General features: G+C 33.0%; 1 protein-coding gene across 1 annotated transcript in view; it reads right to left on the reverse strand.

Annotated features, from left to right (window-relative positions):
* Positions 1-20,253, reverse strand: part of LOC142320065 (kin of IRRE-like protein 2) — a 778,306-nt gene that overhangs the window by 325,929 nt on the left and 432,124 nt on the right. The window lies entirely within an intron of this gene.

Raw genomic sequence — 20,253 nt, forward strand, 5'->3', positions numbered from 1 at the left:
TAAAAGTATCTGCCTTTACCTGGACTTCAACGCTGGAACTCTCGACTTCCAAATCAACTGATTTGAGAAGACGCGTTCACCACTAAGAAAAAAACTCTCGGTTTGGCTAAGTCTCGAACTAGATCTCCCGGTTGATTCGGTATCTGGTGCGTTAAGCCTCGCGGCTGTATCAGTCTGCCGACCGTACAAGCGATATTTGTTCTACGTACGTTGTAAAATTACATTAGTTTATTTAGTATCATTCGTCCCTGCTAGCACCGCCACACTCTCACGAATTAAATATTAAATAATTAAATATACTCGCGCGTGACTTAGAATTATTGAATTACATAAACGAAAAATATTGCATTTTTATAAAATGATAAATATTTTAAATAAAGTGTGTGTGTAAGCCGTGCATCAGAAACAACCCGCAGTTGTACGACTTTCCCGGAATTTGGGATTTCCCATTTGACGGGAAAGTCTTACACCTATGTTGTCAGCTTTACTTTTTCAAAAGATAAAAAAGAAAAGGTAATTTATTTTAGCTTTTACATAAATTTTTTCAGAAGTTTGATTTTTGTTGATAATTTAAAAACATAAGCAATTTATTTTTAATTTTTTGAAATTTAGATATACTAAATTTTTTTTGGTAGATAAAAAATAACGACTAAGACAAACGGAGTGAAAAATAATTAAGAAATAATAAAGAAATTTAATAAATTATTTAAATTAAATCAAATTTATACATATTTGTAAGACATATTCAATAACGAATTGCTATTTAGTATATTTGTGAACATAAGCGTCTGAATGGGTCATGTTTATGCATCAGGCAATCGTGACTGCAATTAAAACCATGTGATCCACCCATCGCCTGCTACATAGAAACAGCATCATCCGTAGGCAGTGGAAATCCCTTGCTCGGATTCACACAATGAAATGCAGCAGCAGATGCACTGCATTCGTTAATGCATAAGTACGTTAAATCAGAGTATTGTTAGTTCGTATTTCCCTATGTTTTTTTCATATATTTGCTGTAAAAATGTCAGTAAATAAAATATTTAAATATTTTACATTAAAATATTTGAAAAATTTTCAATAATAAAATAAATATTTTAGATGTTATTTTTAATTAAATTACGCGTACCGAAGTAAACAGTTTACAAATATTACAATGTAGTCGGTATTTTTCTGTTTCAATCAGAGTTGTTTTTTAGATTCTATAGATATTAATATTACATATATTTTTCCTACTTCCCAGCCCAACCTAGAAAACTTCTGTAACAAACTTTACTATTCACCAAAAAATGTAATAATATCATATATATATATATATTCCGGGTGACTGAAAAATAACTTGATCTCTCAATAAATTTTTCTTACAATTTAGATAGCTAGTCGGTTTATGGCATTCTCTTCGTACCGAGGGGGCTACTTCAATGGACGTATATTTCACTCTTTTTGATTTTTGGGTAGCACGGAGTGGGAACAATTCAAAAATTTCAATGACACCAATGATAATTTGACGCATCATTGTAATGAGTTTGATGAGATGAAAAAATGATAAAATTAAAAATAAAAATCTGACCACCCTATCCAAAATGGTGACAACTATGTTTGTTTCAGGTAGTTAGAACAGCAGTGGCATGCTCCCCTTTATTTTGTTTATTATTTGAGGTATCCCGATTCACTGTTTGGAAATTTTTTCCGACAAGAGAAGTTAACTCAGTAAGTCCCAATTTAGTGCCAATCGAAAAAGGTGTGCTTAAATTTTTATTGCACAAAATGTAATTTTTTTTAAATCTTTTTCCCTAGATAACTCGATAACTGTTCATTTTAGAGAGAGAGAGAAAGAATTTCCTTTTTAACATTCTCCCATTCTTCTTCTACATTTACTACCTTATCTTTTTTACTCAGACCTCTTGCGATGACCTCCTCAAAAATCTTCTTTACCTCCTCTTCCTCAGGCTTCTCTAAATTCCACCGATTCATCTGACACCTTTTCTTCAGGTTTTTAAACCCCAATCTACATTTCATTATCTCCAAATTATGGTCGCTATCAATGTCTGCTCCAGGGTAAGTTTTGCAGTCAATGAGTTGATTTCTAAATCTTTGCTTAACCATGATATAATCTATCTGATACCTTGCAGTATCGCCTGGCTTTTTCCAAGTGTATATTCTTCTATTATGATTTTTGAAATTGGGTGTTGGCAATTACTAAATTATACTTCGTGCAAAAATCTATAAGTCGGTCCCCTCTTTCATTCCTTTTGCCCAGCCCGTATTTACCCACTATATTTCCTTCCTTGCCTTTTCCAATGCTTGCATTCCAATCTCCAACTATTATTAAATTTTCATCTCCTTTTACGTGTTTAATTGCTTCATCAATCTCTTCGTATACACACTCTACCTCATCATCATCATGGGCGCTTGTAGGCATATAGACGTTAACAATCGTTGTCGGTTTAGGTTTTGATTTTATCCTTATTACAATGATTCTATCGCTATGCGTTTTGAAATACTCCACTCTCCTCCCTATCTTCTTGTTCATCACGAAACCTATTCCTGCCTGCCCATTATTTGACGCTGAGTTAATTACTCTAAAATCACCTGACCAAAAGTCGCCTCCCTCTTCCCATCGAACCTCACTAATTCCTACTATATCCACATTTGTCCTACCCATTTCCCTTTTTAAATTTTCTAGCCTACCAATCTTTTTTAAGCTTCTAACATTCCACGCTCCGACTCGTAGAATGTTATTTTTTAATTTTCTGGTGACTCCTTCCTCAGTAGTTCCATCCCGTAGATCCGAAGGGGGGACTATTTTACCTCCGGAATATTTTACCAAGGAAGGCGCCTCCATTATTGCTATGTGAAAATGCAGAGAGCCACATTTTCTTGGAAAAAAAGCAGCTGTAGTTTTGCATTGCTTTCAGCTGCGCAGTACTCAGAGGACTGAGTGATGTTGATATGGCCGTTTAAGTCATTGTGACTCACGCCCCTAACAACTACTGAAAGAGCTGCTGCCCTCTTTCAGGAATCATTCCTTAGTCTGGCTCTCAACAGATACCTCTCCGATATAGTTGCACCTTCGGTCCAGCTACTCTGTATCCCTGAGCACTCAAGCCCCCTCACCAACGGCAAGGTCTCATGATTCATAGAGGAGGGAGACAGACTTATAGGCCACATACTAAGGCATCCTCGAATAGTCGCTTTAATATTGGAAGGACAGGTAGAAGGGAAAAATTGTGTAGGCAGGCCACGTTTGGAATATGTAAAACAAATTGTTAGGGATGTAGGATGTAGAGGGTATACTGAAATGAAACGACTAGCACTAGATAGGGAATATTGGAGAGCTGCATCAAACCAGTCAAATGACTGAAGACAAAAAAAAAAATCTTAATGTTTTATCTCGTCTAAATATTAAATGTTTTTTTATTTATGTATGTAATAAATTATTTAAAAAAAAGCACGCTTTTCTTACAAAAATAATAACGTATAGACGTTGCTTCAATCCTTTGTAGCAACGCTGCAAGTAACTAAACGGAATCGTTTATCGTTGAATTTTGTTAATGTTTCACACGTCCAAAAGAGAATTCTTTAAGGTGTATGTTTAGTTTCAGGAAAAGATAATAGTAAAACTGAATCAAATCTGATGATGAGTAATAGGGATGAGAAATCACAAGAATGAATTTTTTTAGCAAAAAATTTCATTCACAGATATCACCGCGTATAAAAAGAGCATATCATAATAGTATAGCATCCAAGTTTATTAATGCATGATAACAGGTGCTTGATCACTGTATATCCCTTGAAGCAGCAACTTCTTATGGACAATCCTCTGATAAAAACTCGGACAAGAATGCATTAGATCATGGATTTGGAGCTCAACTTTAATGGATTTTTATCCATCTAAAACTGTCTTTCCCCAGTTCAATACAATATTTCAGTTTTAATAAAATACCTTTCGATGGTTAGAATTAATTATTTTTCTTTAAGTTTTAATGTAATTCCTCGATTTTTAAGCAAATTTTTATCCATATCAAGGTTCATATTTTTTAACTTCCATTCCATGACGCCCAAAACTAAACCATTTTACGAAAAACTACAATAAAAATAATTTGGTGATACTAACGCATTGGAAATCGCACAAAAGATTAATGAGATATTTAAAGAAATGTTACGTGAAAGGTAAAACTAAGCCGTTGACGTAACATGCGACGTAACGCTAGCGTTGATATATCATGCGCTACAAGTGCGTTCTCATCAATTTATTTAAAAATCACGTGTGTATATATATATATATAGAATAATAGCAATACCAATAATTTTAAGAGAAATTTTTTAAATTTATATATGTAAAAAAAAAATCTTCTGAAATAATCGAAAAGTCTTTTTTCCAAAACCGCACTAAGAATACTACGTTTAGGAGTAAAACATGATACTCATTGTTTACTTCAAGAACAGCGAGAAAAATTACACAATTGTGTAAAGATACAAATTGAGAAGTAGCGACAATATATTATTATTGTAAACAATTTTTTTTTAAACAAATAAATATCTACATTCTGATCTAACGAAATGATGAATAGGTATGGTGAACGTTTATAATTGACGAAGGAGTGAATGCCCAACAGAAATTAACTTCTATATATTCCGTTTACTGTGGCTACCTCCCTAATAGCTGATGATGGATGATAATGAACCCGCGGCGGAGTGGTAGCGTCTTGGGCTTTCATCTGGAGCTCCCGGGCTCGAATCCCGGTCAGGCATGGCATCTTTCATACGCTACAAAATTCTATTTCTACATCTCACGCAAAAGCTTCAAGCTTATATAGATATCCTCAAGAAAAAAAAAACAAATATTTTGTTACGTTTCGAAAAATGACATGCTTGATTGAAACTCGAACCCAGAACCTCTGGATGAAAAACCGAGGCTCTACCGCTCCCCAAGGAGATTGGCATAAAATAATTAACATTAATCAGTTTCGTAATTTAAGTGTGTTGTAATCAGAAAGCGAATGGACTTTAATGCTTGATGAAAATTTTTAATATGTTTTAGTGAATTTTATATTTTAAATAAAATAACTTATACAATGCCAAAATTGAATTAAAATTTTAAATCTATATAAAATATTTTGTAACGCAAACCGTATTTATTTATCTGATTTTTTTATGTAACTGTTGTATTATGTTTATAATTATTTTCTACTATGCAGTGCACTGAAACAGGAACCGTGTTTTGATCTCCTTTTCCCCGTTTTCCACTTTTTGCTTTCTCCCATTTTCTCCTTCTTGCCTTTTACCTTTTCGATTTTTCTCTTTTCCGATTTCTCCTTATTTCCCTTTTCTGTTTTTCCCTTTCTCCTTTTTTCCCCTCGCGTAAATCGATCTAGTAGTTTTTTAGACTATAGTGGACACACATATCGGAAACATTTAAATGGAATCGTAAAATACATAGTATAGGGTGTGTTGCTTTTACGTCCAACGGATATCGTTGTTTTTAAAAAAAAAAAACATTTTTTTACCTGTCACAGGTGTGAAATCCTAGGTATATAGATAGTAGGCATACAAAAACACGCGCATATTCGAATGAAACGTGTCAAAATTTCAAATCAATCGGTGAAGAACTTTCGCAGATTTAAGATTTTGAACTAACCAACATTTACATTTTTATTTATGTAGATGTATATATGTATAGATTAGCTTTTTTTTCCGCAGTGTTTAATTTATAATCCGTTCCGATTTATCAGAACGATAAGTAAATGTGAATAACAAAAAAGAAAAAAAATGACATAAAAAGTGTGGTATTCATTGAAATCCCTCAAGAACGTGTATGCATAAGTATACTTATCTTATACAGTACATAAAAACATATACTAAATATAAATAAGTGCATACAAAGAAATATTCAATGAACATTGATCAAAACCTAAAGTTCAGAACATAGAAAGCAAAGGAAACATCAAAAAGTAGTCTTGTTAATCACACAAAAATATCTAATCAACAAAGGAACAGTGAAATAAACGAAGAACCAAACAAAAGTAAGTAGCGAAACGAAATGAAGAATTTTGACGATGCATAACTTTCTAGGTAGCTGATTTATCTAAAATTTCAGAGAACTTACAGATCAATATATGCAATCGCTTTAAGCGCCTAACATCCTCGCTGTTATCCAGCAGGTTAACCGCGAGCAATTTCAATGTCTGTTCAGTCCCATTTTGTATCTTGCACTGAGTTACCGTATTTCCCCTCTTGAACGGTTGTTAATTCCAGATTCTCGTGTATTTCAATGTTTTTCGCAAACCACGGCGCTTATGATAACATTCCTTAATAGTTTGTTCTGGAATCATTGAACAAATTCGATTTTACACTCGATCGTCCTTCCCTAGAATTGCAATCCGTAGTTCCAAAACGGTTTCAGGACCCTGAGTACAGCAAGTGCTTGTTTGATAATGATAGTTGCAACTCTTGCCTACCAATCCTTGAGCTTAATGTTAAGCTGTATCCTTTTCTCCCTAAAACGACTTTACGTCAGACAGCGATTCGGATGCAGTTCTACGAATCGAACGTTGTTAGCATGCCTGATGGAAAAACCGGTAAGTAGAACTCGTGGGCAGTTACCACTTCTCATCGCAAACGTAACATGAGTTGACAACCGGATTAATCTACACTTTCCATTTAGTCAGCCACTCGTTAATTAGATCCAATGCAATTTGTAGTTTAGCAGAAGCTACGACTTGGTCAACAACCACAGCCAGGAATCCCGTGTCATCCGAAACTGTGATGCCCTCTGGAGTCGGGAGATCCACAGTGAATTCCAAGTATAGGACCGGCTTCAGAACTGAGTTCTGAGGAACATCCCACTCAGTATGAAAGAGTTCAGTATGAAAAAGTTTTGATTGCACTTCACCCGCGGAAACGTCCATTCAGGTAGCTGTGTAGGATCAAGTAATACGGTTGACGAAACATCATTTTAATTTACTGAGTAGTCCAGGAAGCCAGATATTATACAAAAGAGACCTGCTGAACATCCAAAGATCAGCTGACCATTTCTTCTTCTTTCCTAGGAACTTGTTGATAACGCTGTTAATCCTATATTTTTGTTCGATTGCTGAGTGACCATATCTCAAGCTAAACTGTTGGTCGGTCAGGAATACATGCTCTTTCTTCAAAATAGATCATAGTAGAAGAAGTCTTTCAAATACCTTTGCTAAAGTAGATAACAGTTTATTGGCCTGTATGGAGCTACATCATGGGTTGGGCTTGTCCGGTTTCGGGACCATTACCATCTGCGACATCTCCCATTTCGCCTGGAAGCTCGTAGTTCAAAGAATGTCATTAAAGAGAGATGTGTTATATACTGGATGGCTTTGAATGAAAACATAAAAAGCATTTTTTAGTCTTCAGGTTGTACCTGGTAGCGTTTTTTTAATTCCCTCCTCTCCTGATTACGTGCAGACCCTTTGATGACGAAAAAGGTTTCACAAGAAGAATCATAGGAATTGCGCTACTCAGGCATTCGATTATTTCCTTCTCACCACCTCCTTGTATTTCAAAAGGCTGAAAGCTCTTCTTATGATCCCTTGCAAATACTTCAGTTTTCTCACTGTCGCTTCGAGCTCACGATTCATTCAACCTTTTCAAAACTTGAATCGATTTCAAGATGGGGGTATATTTAAGTCTTTCGTGGTCTTCCATGATGAGTAACCATCTTTTTGGAAAGGGAGAAGATTCTCAAGTAAGTTTCTAAATGTTTCGTTTTTAATAGTCCTCAGCAGCCGTTTTAGTCTACGAGCAGTCCTACTCAAAGATGCTCTATTCTCAGGCCTTCTGTAATATTATCACCTCCTTCTAAAGTATATTAAGTGGGACCTTGTTTGCGATAGCCAACAATAGTATTACTAAATGTGTGCAAACACCTGTTTCAAGTTTTTTACTTGTTGATGATTTAGCTATTTATAGCACGTCCCGTTCTACAACCATAGCTGTGTAACTACCATACCAGAGTATACTATATCTCGCCTTGAAGCTTGGTTCAAGGACATCGGCTTTACCTTTTCACCTGAGAAAACAGAATATGTAGTTTTCTGTCGCCTGCGAGAACCTTTTATTCCACAAGTCTTTCTCAATGCATAATCAATTGCTATGTCTTATGACATTAAATTTTCAGGTTTGCCTTTTGATAGCCGTATTACGTGGGTCTAGATATCCTGCGAGTCCTTAGCAACACCATCCGGGGAGCCCATCGATCATATATATATTGCTTTTTCATTATTCCTTTGTTCGTTCTCTGTTGGATTATTGTTTTGCTTACTCTTCAGCCTGTCACACAGTGCTTAAGATGCTGGATGCTGTACATGACCCTTTCCTTCGTCTTGCTACAGGCGCCTTTAGATCAAGCTCAGTCACAAGCATACTTGTTGGATTGCGGTGAGCCTTTGGTTTCTTTAAGATAAAACGAGATAAGCTGCTAATATCTTACTCTGCACAACTTAAAGGACAACCGAATTACCCGGTTTTTAACGCAGTACTCGCGAATCCTCATTTACAAACGAAGAGAACCATCCACGTTTTACAGCACTAAAGGGTGTTAGTACCCGGCGTTTATGGCGCCTTTTAAATTTTGACACACCTTTTATTTTTCCACCCTATCCCTGTTCATATTCTTAGTGGAGAATCAACCCTCACAAATTGTAATTTTGACCTTATCATATACAATAAAAAATCAAAATCTCCTATCGTCTTTTAGAAAAGGTTTATCAATTTTTTCTCCTAGATAAACCCAAATGCTGTAGTATACACAGATCGGTTCAAAAAGAATGATACCATTGGATGCGCATTTGTTAATCATAGAACCTATGTTTTGTCTACCTTGTATTACAGATGTGTTCAGTAATGAACTGTACACCATCAATAAGTGTTCAATATCACTAACCCAAAATACCGTTATATCCTTATTTGTAGCGATTCATGTAGTGCACTCAAGGTCTAGAAAACTTTTATTCTTGACATCCTATCGTCACCGAATTGCTGAGTTGAACCATTGCAACACACAAGTGAGTTTCTTTTAGTTCTCTAGCCGCGTGGGAATACCGGGTAATGAATGTGCAGATTCCGCTGCTAAATACACATGTATTTTCAATTGTCTTTTCACTATTCGTGTTAATACTGCCAACTTAATTGTGTAAAACACACTCTTTGAACAAAGTGGCAAGATGACTGGACTACTACAATAGATGTTAAAACTTCGACACTTCAAGAATACTGTGCTGCTTTAGGACTCTTCATGCAGAAAAATTCACCGAGAGGAACTGATCCTCTACCGATTGCGGTTAGGACATAGTAGAACTACCTACAGATATCTAACATCATCAGAAAACTCACCCCTTTGAGTACGATGTACAACTGCTGCTTGACTGTGCGCCATATCCTTCTGAACTGCATATGTTGCGCAGCCTTCTTAGTAAATTTAAATTACCAAGAAATATTCGCCGTATCCTGGGCAATGATGAGAAGGATTTAGACCGGGTATGTTTATTTCTACAACATCAACCTGCTTTATAGAATTTAATAATATTTTACCGTGAGAAACCAACAATCAATTTTTGTTTATTTGTGCGTAAACATATATTTTGCTCTGATGCTGACCATTTTTATTTTTAGTGTAATTGTAATCATATAATTGTTATGATTTTAATCTTAATTCTCTAATCTTTTGTTATCCGAGAAGGGGCCCTATACACTCCTCTCGAATTTTATTCAGTTTTATTTAAATTAAAAATTGTTGGTTATGTTACTATTATTTTTTAAAGTACATCATATTTTTAAGGTTCAAACTGTAGTATTATTTTTAAGTACATTTTTTATGATAGTGATACTATTTCTAATTTTTTTTCTTCTTTTATGGCTACTTTTATTATGTTAGCTGTGATACTAGTTGATAGGTTTTTTTTGTTTGTTTTGGTATCACTTATGATATGTTTATTCCGGGCGATGATAACAAAAAGCGTTTTTTCGCACAAAAAAAAATTCCTAAGTTTTTTCTTGTTAGAAATAAGATACATTACCTCCCTCGGGTGGGTTGTAGCTCTCTGCCTCTATCAATTTAAATTGAAAATAATTTAATTTGATAAAGTTTTGGTTTTCCTTTGAGGATATTACCTGATAGACCGACTTTTATATTAGTAAAAAAAAACTGATGGTGTATGTGTGTTCTTGTGAGGGTATGTGTAAGTATGTATATTTTTTTATGAAGGCCTTTTTTAATTTATTTAACTAGTCCAGTTTTTGGTCACGGTAAAACAGCGACAAAGAGGTAGCATAGAGTTGGCTTTCAAAGAGAATACACAAATAGATGGGTATTGTGAAGTAAAGTAGTATGGGGAATTTTGTACAAAAATAAACCGTTGATCCAAATATACCACGTTCATATGCATAATTTACATATAACTGAAAGAAATTTTAATTATTTCATATAGGAATACGAGGAGGGAATGGTTAGTACAAATATATAGGTATAGAAACGGTCGTGTGAGAAAGGGTGATTCTGTGATAATTGAATTAAATAATCCCCGAGTAAGTATTAATTACCACAAACCAGTATAGTTATAGTATAAACCGCTTATATAAGCCGTATAGTAATCTCACGCAGCGGAGTGTTAACTACTTGGTCATCTAATACTACCCTATAATTTCACGTGACCGATATTATAAAGTCATGTACAACACCGAATACACTTAATAACCGTAAATCAAAATCTTATTAATTAAAACCATATTTTCTCTAATCGTTAGCACTTACAAATTAACTTCAAAAATAAATTTATTTATATTATAACTTTATAAACTAGTCAGCATCTCATTTAAACATTATTTCTACTCTTTAATTGTAGTATTATTAGGAGTTTATTGTAATTACGTTATCGGATTACTCTTAACGGTAATTATAGTTTTAATTACTAGTGATTAAATAATATTAAAAATTACACTATACTTATTTTTTAAGCGAATTCTATGTACGGAATCATATAGTCGAAGTTATTCGTTAAAAAAAATACCTTGTACATGGGTTGTTTAGAACTCCATAAAATTATTTATGTAGTTTTCAACCATAATTATGGAATAAATACAAAATTAAGTCTCATTAAAATAAAGGTAGACAAGAATTAAGCAACCAACGTGAACGTAGTTGATGTGGTTTACCGCTAGGCAGCAGTGGTGGGGCTAAGTCATAGTGAAAAAGGATTCTGTTTTTACATTGATGATTTTGGAGTTGTTATAATATTGTACATCGAAGAACTCAAAAAACAAAAAAAAATGTTACTGTATTATGAAGTAATAAAAAAAATTTCGGGATATAGGTTGCTATTTATCTTCTTACCTGTCCTCGGATTGGGACGTCCAGGTCAAGTGATATGACTTTTTTTTCTGTTTACCCTCCGGTAACTACCGTTTAGATAATTCTTCAGTGGATGAATGAGGATGATATGTATGAGTGTAAATGAAGTGTAGTCTTGTACATTCTCAGTTCGACCGTTCCTGAGATGTGTGGTTAATTGAAACCCAACCACCAAAGAACACCGGTATCCACGATCTAGTATTAAAATCCGTGTAAAAATAACTGGCTTTACTAGAACTTGAACGCTGTAACTCTCGACTTCCAAATCAGCTAATTTGGGAAGACGCGTTAACCACTAGACCAACCCTGTGGGTCAAGTGATATGACTGGGACGGTCTTAACCATACAAGCATAGTACCATATACAGGTACTATGAAAATATTTACTACATACAAAAAAGCTTATTCACAGCATCTCACAATCAATAATTTGGTAAATCTTCATAAGAGACTAAAGGGTTAAACCCTATAAGCATCAGCTGGTACAGTTAACAATATGATTAAAAAATATGTTTTTAATTTTGCATCAATTATTGAAGAATTTTAACATTAATGGTTTTGAAAAATAATAATTTTTAACGATGAAGCCGATTTTCAAGTATAAGGAATAATGAAAGTCAATCTGCGAATACGAGGAGATCGATGATTGTTATTTTTTAAGAACAAAAGATCATTACTTTTTTAGTGAAGATTGCACATTCATAAACATAAATACAAAAATAAATTAAAATATTTAATTTTTTAAAAATCGGTTTACCCGATTCATATTAATGTGCGCCAGATAGTGATCTGATAGTCCATTTTTGTATCTTAGAGCCTTATTCTGACTTTTTGAAGGAGTCGCAAAAAATGAAATTATTATTTATACGGGAATATACGTAGGTATAATAAATTTTTAATAATGTCGACTTGGTTTAAGGCGCGGGGAAGGAAGAAGTATGTGAGGCGGCTGTCCTCGCTACAGCGGCGGGCGGTATTTAAAATCGTAGCCGCCTATTGGACAGTGTCTGGAGAGGCGGTGGGGTTATTGGCGGGACTCCCACCGATCCATCTTTGGACAGTACAACTGAAACGGGCTTATGAGAAGATGCGGAAGGTCGACTCCGCCATCCTTCTGCTGCAGGAATAGCAGGAGTTTTGGGACGCCACGCATAAGGGTGCATAGACTCGTCGGTTGATCCCCAGGCTTGGACCTCGGCTGGTGAGGAAGATGGGAGGTCCAGAGTGGTTAGAGGTGAGGCACCTTCCATTGGCACGTGATACCTGATTGCAGGTCCAGTCCTGCGAGCCAGGGGAGAAAAAAATTGACAACATGCTGAAGAAAAAAAGAAGAAATCTGTATAGATTACTTCGTAAAACTCGATTTACTGTGATTTAAACTCGTAAAAACTGTGATTTTTTCTTCGTAAAAATTTTAATTATATTTGTCATTTATAACATAAATGTTCTATTCCTTTACTGTTTTACTTTCCTGGCGAACATAGCTAGCTATTCCAGCTAAACATATTTTATATATATATTACATTTCCGGCGATTATAGGAAGAATAGTTACATTAAAGGGGAAAGTACGGTGATCATGTAAAAAAGGAATATCAGATTTTTTGCAAATTTTAAATTTTAGCTTCTAATTAATTCATCTAAACAAAAAAAAAAAAACTTATTTATATCGCAGTGCATTTGAGCTTATATCTCAGAATTAACCGAACCGAGTTTCTTCAAATTTGTCTCAAATATTTCTATATACGGGACACTGATCATGTTAATTTTTTTTCAAATTTCCTAATGCGGTGTAGGAATACTGCGATAAAACCAATTTCGACTTTTTTCAGTGGCATTTTAGAAAAAAACTTTGTTAAATTTGTTATCCACAATGCATGTATAAATAATTAAATTAAAAAAAAAAAAAAAAAAAAAATTAATCCGCCCTCTTAAAAGTTTATTTTATTTTGTTCTTTTACTCTATCTCCGTTCGGTTCAAATATTTTTCAAAGTTTATACTTCATATGTAGAGCAATCAAGAAATGTATATCTATAATAATTCTAAATTGTAGACCCCGAATCTAAGATGCAGAAAGGTTTCTTGTAAATTCTGTTTTTCTTCTTTTAGCCTAAGGGGGTGTGATTAAATTTAGGGAATACTTTATTTAAGCAAATTTGTTAAGCTTAACTTATATATGAATATTTGTAGAAAAATCTTTCATAAAATTTATTCTCATCCTTAAAAATTATATATTTTGTTTTTTGCTCTAACGCTTTTATTTTTTATTATAAATATCTGGTAAAGTCATGCAATAATTTTCCAGCTTTTTTTTTTTTTAATTGATAAAATTGTTTCGTAAAAGATTTTATTCGTATATTTGTTTATAAACAAAGTAATCAATAAATAGGGCATAAAAAAGTGAATAAACATTGATTTATTGAAAATGCATTTAGCTGAGACTCATAAAGCTTTAATATATTTTGCAGAAATGAAATAATGCAAATCATTAATTAGAAATGCAGAGTTGAACTCAGCCAACTGTAGTCACCACGTAACCACGTTTATTACACTGCACCCGATGATTATTCAGAACATGGAGAATAAATCTACTTGTGTACCCAAAATAAGCTTCACTTAAACAAATTTCAGTTGAACCACAAATTCCAATTTACATGAAATGAAAATGGAATTGTTCAGTGAGAATCAAATAATATAGACTACATTTTCCTACTTCCTTCATTCCGTTTGATTCATTACATTATAATACGTAGTTCACCAGTAAATTAAATCTCTCCATTCGTTTATGTTGTAAAGAATATAACTGACTTCTAATAAATTTTATTATTTTAACCGTTTATCAGTAAAAAAAAATATTGTTTTCACAATAATACAGTCGTGCTTAATAATGAAAAAATCTCATTTGGACACCACATGACTTCCTTGTACGCCTATTAAATTACATATACACATTTTTTTTTTTTTAATAAAAAGTACATAGAATTTTATTTCATTAATAACTTCTGATTTTTTTTTTTTTTAGTTATTATTGAATTATCATTTATAGTAAAACGTTTTTTTATAATCAGAGGTAAATAATTAATAAATCAATATATTTAAATTAATAAAAAGTTAAAAAATAAAGGAAATGAAGTCGGATTCGAAACCGATGTGCCTTTCCCTTGTAAGATCCAAATATTTCATTAATTAAAATTTTATTTGGCTATAACTTTGGAACCAATGAAAATAAGTACCACTTATAATATATTGTTGAAAAGCTCTCAATGAAGGCTTATTACTGCAGTTAAGAAAAAGTACAAAATCCAATTTTTTTTTTGGATTTTGGGCTTTCTTAGACACTTTTGGTTCAATTAATTGCAATCAAAAGGAGAGGTCCACAATTAGATGTTACAACAGTCCTAAATCCAAAATTTCAACATCCTACGGCTAATAGTTTTTGAGTTATGCGAGGTATATCCGTACGTACAGACGTCACGCCAAAATTAGTCAAAATTGATTCAAGGATGGTCAAAATCGATATTTCAGTTTGAAATTTGAAAACCAAAATTTTTCGCGATCACAACAATTCCTTAACTTCGTATAAAGAAGTAAAAATAGTTATGAAAGAACCTATTTGATTTTTAAAAAAAATAAATTACGTAGGGTATGATAATGCATGGAATTCAATCGATCATTTGGTAAGTTTTGCTTCTTTGATTTCTAAAAGGTTAACGTCTTTTTTTCTTATTATCATTATTAATTTTTTTAAATAAACTGTACCTCTGATAAAAAACAATGTGGTCTTAAACATAATATTATGGCCTGTTAGAAACCTTTTTACAGTAATATATTCCCAGAAGCATCATTAACATGAATGCCTTCATTCTCATATTCCCTTTATGTAATAACTTTAATTTATTACAGGGAGTAATAAACCGAGGTAAAAGTGATAGATTAAGATCTTTAGAGCGAAAGTTTGATAAAAAGGGAGAAAACAACAAAGGGATACTGTTATGCGATATGAGCAAAAAATTGAAGGTAAATTTTATAAAGTAAATAGTTAAAAAAAGATTATTTATTGGAAAACGTATTAATAATATTATATGGCACAGTTTTCATAACTAGTTAAGGTTAGAAATTTGTTAGTTTAATAAAATAGGATAAAGAATGATAATACCTTTTATAAGTTAAATAAAACAAATTTACGGTACTATTTAAATATAATCCCTATTATACTGCTTTATATAAAGTGATTATAGAAATTTTATATGCAATAAATATCAAGGAAGCAGAGTAACTGAGGGTATGCATTATACAACATAGGGTTAAAAGAAATATTTCAACAGGAGAAGAAAGCTACTCTGTGAACGATTACTAAAAAATTAAGGAATATACTAGCAATGTGTTACTTATAGAATTAGCGTTGTATTTGCTGAAAAAAGAATGTTAAGGAAGACGGACAAATGAAAATCAGAGGGTTTGAAATATGGATCTGAAGAAAAATGGAAGTGTCAGATGAGATGATAAAGTAAGAAATGAGTAAGTGCAGAAAAGAATTGTGAAACAAAGGAAAATTCTTAAAATTATAAGAAGAAAAATAAACTGGCTAGAAGACTGGTTGAGAATCTCTGCTGAAAACTGTAACTATGGAAATCGTAGATGGAGAGAAGAAAAGAGAAAGAAGGAGGTATCAAATGATAGATTGAATTAAGAATGGAACAATAATGATAATTCTAAGAGTCTGGACCTGAATTATGATGCATGGAGGAAGACTGTAATGATTGAACCTATCAGACATGTTGTTTGAGGTCGAGCCAGAAGACAGAACACAATTTATTATTATGAAGTGAAATTCAATTGTACCGCTAAAAAATTATGAAAAAAAAATTCTATTAATTTCTAATTGGAAGTGGTTTGTAATGTTTTAAGTGGTAATTTTCTTATAAGTGAGTTAATACATTCACAAAAAAGAATGGTGCGTGGGGTTTGTTTGTTTGTGATATGTGCTCATATTTTTACTATGGTTCCTATTGGCGCAGAACGGACCAATGGTGGGTGGTGAGCCGGGCGCCTGCGCGCCGCGCACAAACGGTTCATTCGTTCAAACGATTTAACTTCTCGAACGATTCATTCATTCGAACTATTTATGTGATTACAATGCACCGGACCGAAATTTTATTCGGTTACCCATCTGCAGCCTGCAGAAGAAGCTGAAGAGCCTCGCAATGGAAGCATGGCAGCTGAAATGGAACACCACGACTAAGGGAAGATCCTTGTAAAAGTTTATACAGGATCTGAGGGGATGGTTTGTCTCAAGCTCGTTGTTAAGGGCAACGGGTGCCCAGGTAATCACCAACCACGTTAACTTGAATCAATATCTCTTTCGGTTCCGCCTGGTAGCTGATGAGCTGTGCGGAAAGGTCCAGTCAAATGAACAGCTGATGTTTGACTGCCCTGCTCTTGGGAGGGGGTGAGAGACCGAGCCACCCAGGAACTTAGAGGTCAAGATGAAAATTGGCCATTCACAAGCAGCGAGTCAATGTGGCGAGAGCCGCATTGTCGGACCGTGTGGCAGTTTCTAGATTTGTTCAACCGGCATCCGTAGTTTACTTAAGGGAAAGACTATTACCGCATTGCTAACCCTGAGTATGGCTGACCACAAGCCAATTATTATGGCTCCAAGCGCTAAAAAATGGTGGACAGGCACTTTCTGGCATTCAGAGACCTAGGCATGGCAGCGAATTTCTGCCTAGAAGAAATAAATTTTATTTATGGATGTCATATATATTTTTAGTAGTTAACTGGGTGCGCCTACCCGTTTTAGCAGATATATGACAAGTGAGCGGTTGGGACACGTAAACCAATGGTGTATGGCACCCCGCTTAGTCGGCTCACGCTGTTAGGTAATCTTTAGGAGCTATTTAGAATACTGGTCGCTAAACTGTTCGAGGATCTGTTGCCGTTTGTGGCACAAATATTCGGTCTTATGCTTTGGGGCGACCTAATCATATGGTGGCGGGAAAAATGCCAAGCAAACCAATACGAACGATTTATCTAAATTTATATTTGTGTTTTGGGGATAAAAAGGAAAATATTAGGGTTAGAGCTGTATAAAAAAATTCAGAACTCAAGGAACAGTTAAAAACGTTCAGGATTTGAAGCTTTTCGTTGTAAATTTTTTGTTGTACGCTAAATTCGTGAACGTTGTTTAGTTACGATAGGCAAAATAATTTACCAAAATCATGTGTAATGAAACATAAACCATGTAACATTTTCGTGGCAGGCACGTCTTTTTTCTAGTTATTAATAAGTTAAATTAAATAAACAAATCAAATACGATAAATTTTTTTAACGTATTAAAACGAATAAAAGAAATAATAAAACTTTTGAAACAATCTCTGTTAAATTTTCTGGATCCAAAGCAGTACACTTTCTTTCTTTTTCCTGTTTAACCTCCGGTAACTACCGTTTAGGTAATACTTCAGAGGATGAATGAGGATGACATGTATGAGTGTGTATGAAGTGTAGTCTTGTACATTCTCAGTTCGACCATACCTGAGATGTGTGGTTAATTGAAACCCAACCACCAAAGAACACTGGTATCCACGATCTAGTATTCAAGTCCGTGTAAAATTAACTGGCTTTACTAGGACTTGAACGCTGGAACTGTCGAATTCCAAATCAGCTGATTTGGGAAGACGCGTTCACTACTAGAACAACCCGGTGGGTAAAGCAGTACACTGGAATATAAAATCAGTATTTTTAGCGGTACTATGGCAACTAGGGATGTTTTTATAAAGAAGTGTGAGTGAAGAACCGCGTACCTCTATGTCGCCTAGTAGATTTCTCCTAGCGTTAGAACGTACCTCTCTGATAGTCAATATATTAATTCGTATTAAAACTAAAGTTCTTTCCTACGTCAATTTTTTGTTTTTGATTAACCGGAAAGTTTGATTATAACCGTTGTGGATTTAAAAAAGTTTGCTAAACAATTTCATGAGAGAAGAATTAAATAAAACACAATTAAAACAATAAAACAATTTTCGAAGGAAAACACACTAGGGCTAGGCTTACGTCAATCTATATACTATACGGTGATTCACCGAAAATACAACAAACCTTTTGAGATGTTTTAAAATATTCTAATCTTTGTTTTGTTATTAATAAAATTCGAATTTTTATGTTTGTATTTAATTTATGTGGACTTCATTCATACCGTTCTACTCAAAATCAAGTGCAGTATAAGTTTTATTTAAAATTTTTATTTGCTTATTACCCATTTAACATAGTTATTTTACGGTAAACATAAAATAGTTTTTCAAGCATAGCACAGTTGGTATATAATATTATTTATATATAAATAAATGAAATTTAACCTTACCAACAATTCGTCCGCTTTCTCTTTTCTAGCACTTTCGGTCATTCGACCATCCTCAGGAAAAGTTATTCTTCAATTTTGAAATTGATAAAATGATTTTAACATTTTATAAATTGAGATTTTATATAATTTTATTTTAATGTATTATTTTAATTAATCTCAAACGGAAGAATACTTTTATTTTTCCTGAGGATGGTCTGATGATCGAAAGTGTTACAAAAGAAAATGTGGACAAATTGTTTGTAAGGTTGAATTTCATTTATTTATACATAAATAATAGTGTTTTTCTACCCTATTCATTTGTATTTTATTCCAGATTTCACGAAATTTACTAAAACTTCCGTTTTGGTGGCTTTTTTTTTCAATTTTTTAGTTCGTATTTTAGATAAAACTCTTATTTTTATCTCTTAATTTAGGTCTCAAGAATTACAATTTGTCTAAATTTGATCGAAGGTGCAGTAATCAGGGCAAAATATTTCACCAGCCGATACTCCCTAACGAAGCGTTACAAAACCTACGATTATATGAACTTTCTTCTTTATTTTCACCGGTATTTCAAAACATTAATTAATTTCAGAACATATTTCAGAATATGTTCCTAAATTTTTTATATTCTTCCTGAATCACATTATATAAATTATTAAAGTATTCTTAAATTTTTTCGGCAAAGGAGTCTTGGAACACGTTACTGTTGTCGGTCACCCACTGTGTATAGTTTCAAAAATTATTTTTTTTAAACAACTGGAAAAATTATTTTATAATAAATTAATTTCTACAGTAAAGGGCTTCATGGAAAGAAGAAAAACCTGCATTTTTTTTTAATTTCATACCCTCAAAAAAAAAAAAAAATAATAATAAACTAATACGATAAAATTATCTAATATATGTTACCGCTAAACATGATATAAAAATTTAGATAAATATTTACATTAAAAAAAATACCTGAAACAGAAATAAAAATCAATGTTATTTATAAATTTATTACGTTTAATAATTTTTTAAACGTACAGAAGACATTAAATACTTCAGTATTTTTCCAAAAAATAACATATTCACAAATGTAACTGTTTCGTAAATGGAATTTAGGAAATAAATATTTTAACTGCAAAAAAAAATATCAAAAAACGTATTGGAAATATTTTATAAGTATTTAAAAAAAATATTTTACCGCGCCATACATAACCGATATTTATTTCTGTGGTTATCTGTAAAAAAAGTTTATTTTTCTCATAGATAACACATTTTAAATAATTATCTATTTTAAAATAATTTTCTAAAACAAATTTAATTATTTCTTTTTTTAACCTGAGATTAAACAAAACAAATCAGTACAACCGTAAGGCCTGAGAAACGAGAATATAAATGGCCGAATTGAGTAATATATATATATATATATATATCGTAAAAAATGTAAAACAAATACTCTGTAAATGAATTTTCTCTTGTATTCCTTTTGTTAATTTTTCTGCACAACTGCTAGAACCGTAAAACAAAATCAAATTATTTTTTTCAGTA

The sequence above is a fragment of the Lycorma delicatula genome, chromosome 2 (genome assembly GCF_047948215.1).
Source record: "Lycorma delicatula isolate Av1 chromosome 2, ASM4794821v1, whole genome shotgun sequence".
In the NCBI taxonomy this organism is placed as follows: Eukaryota; Metazoa; Arthropoda; class Insecta; order Hemiptera; family Fulgoridae; genus Lycorma; species Lycorma delicatula.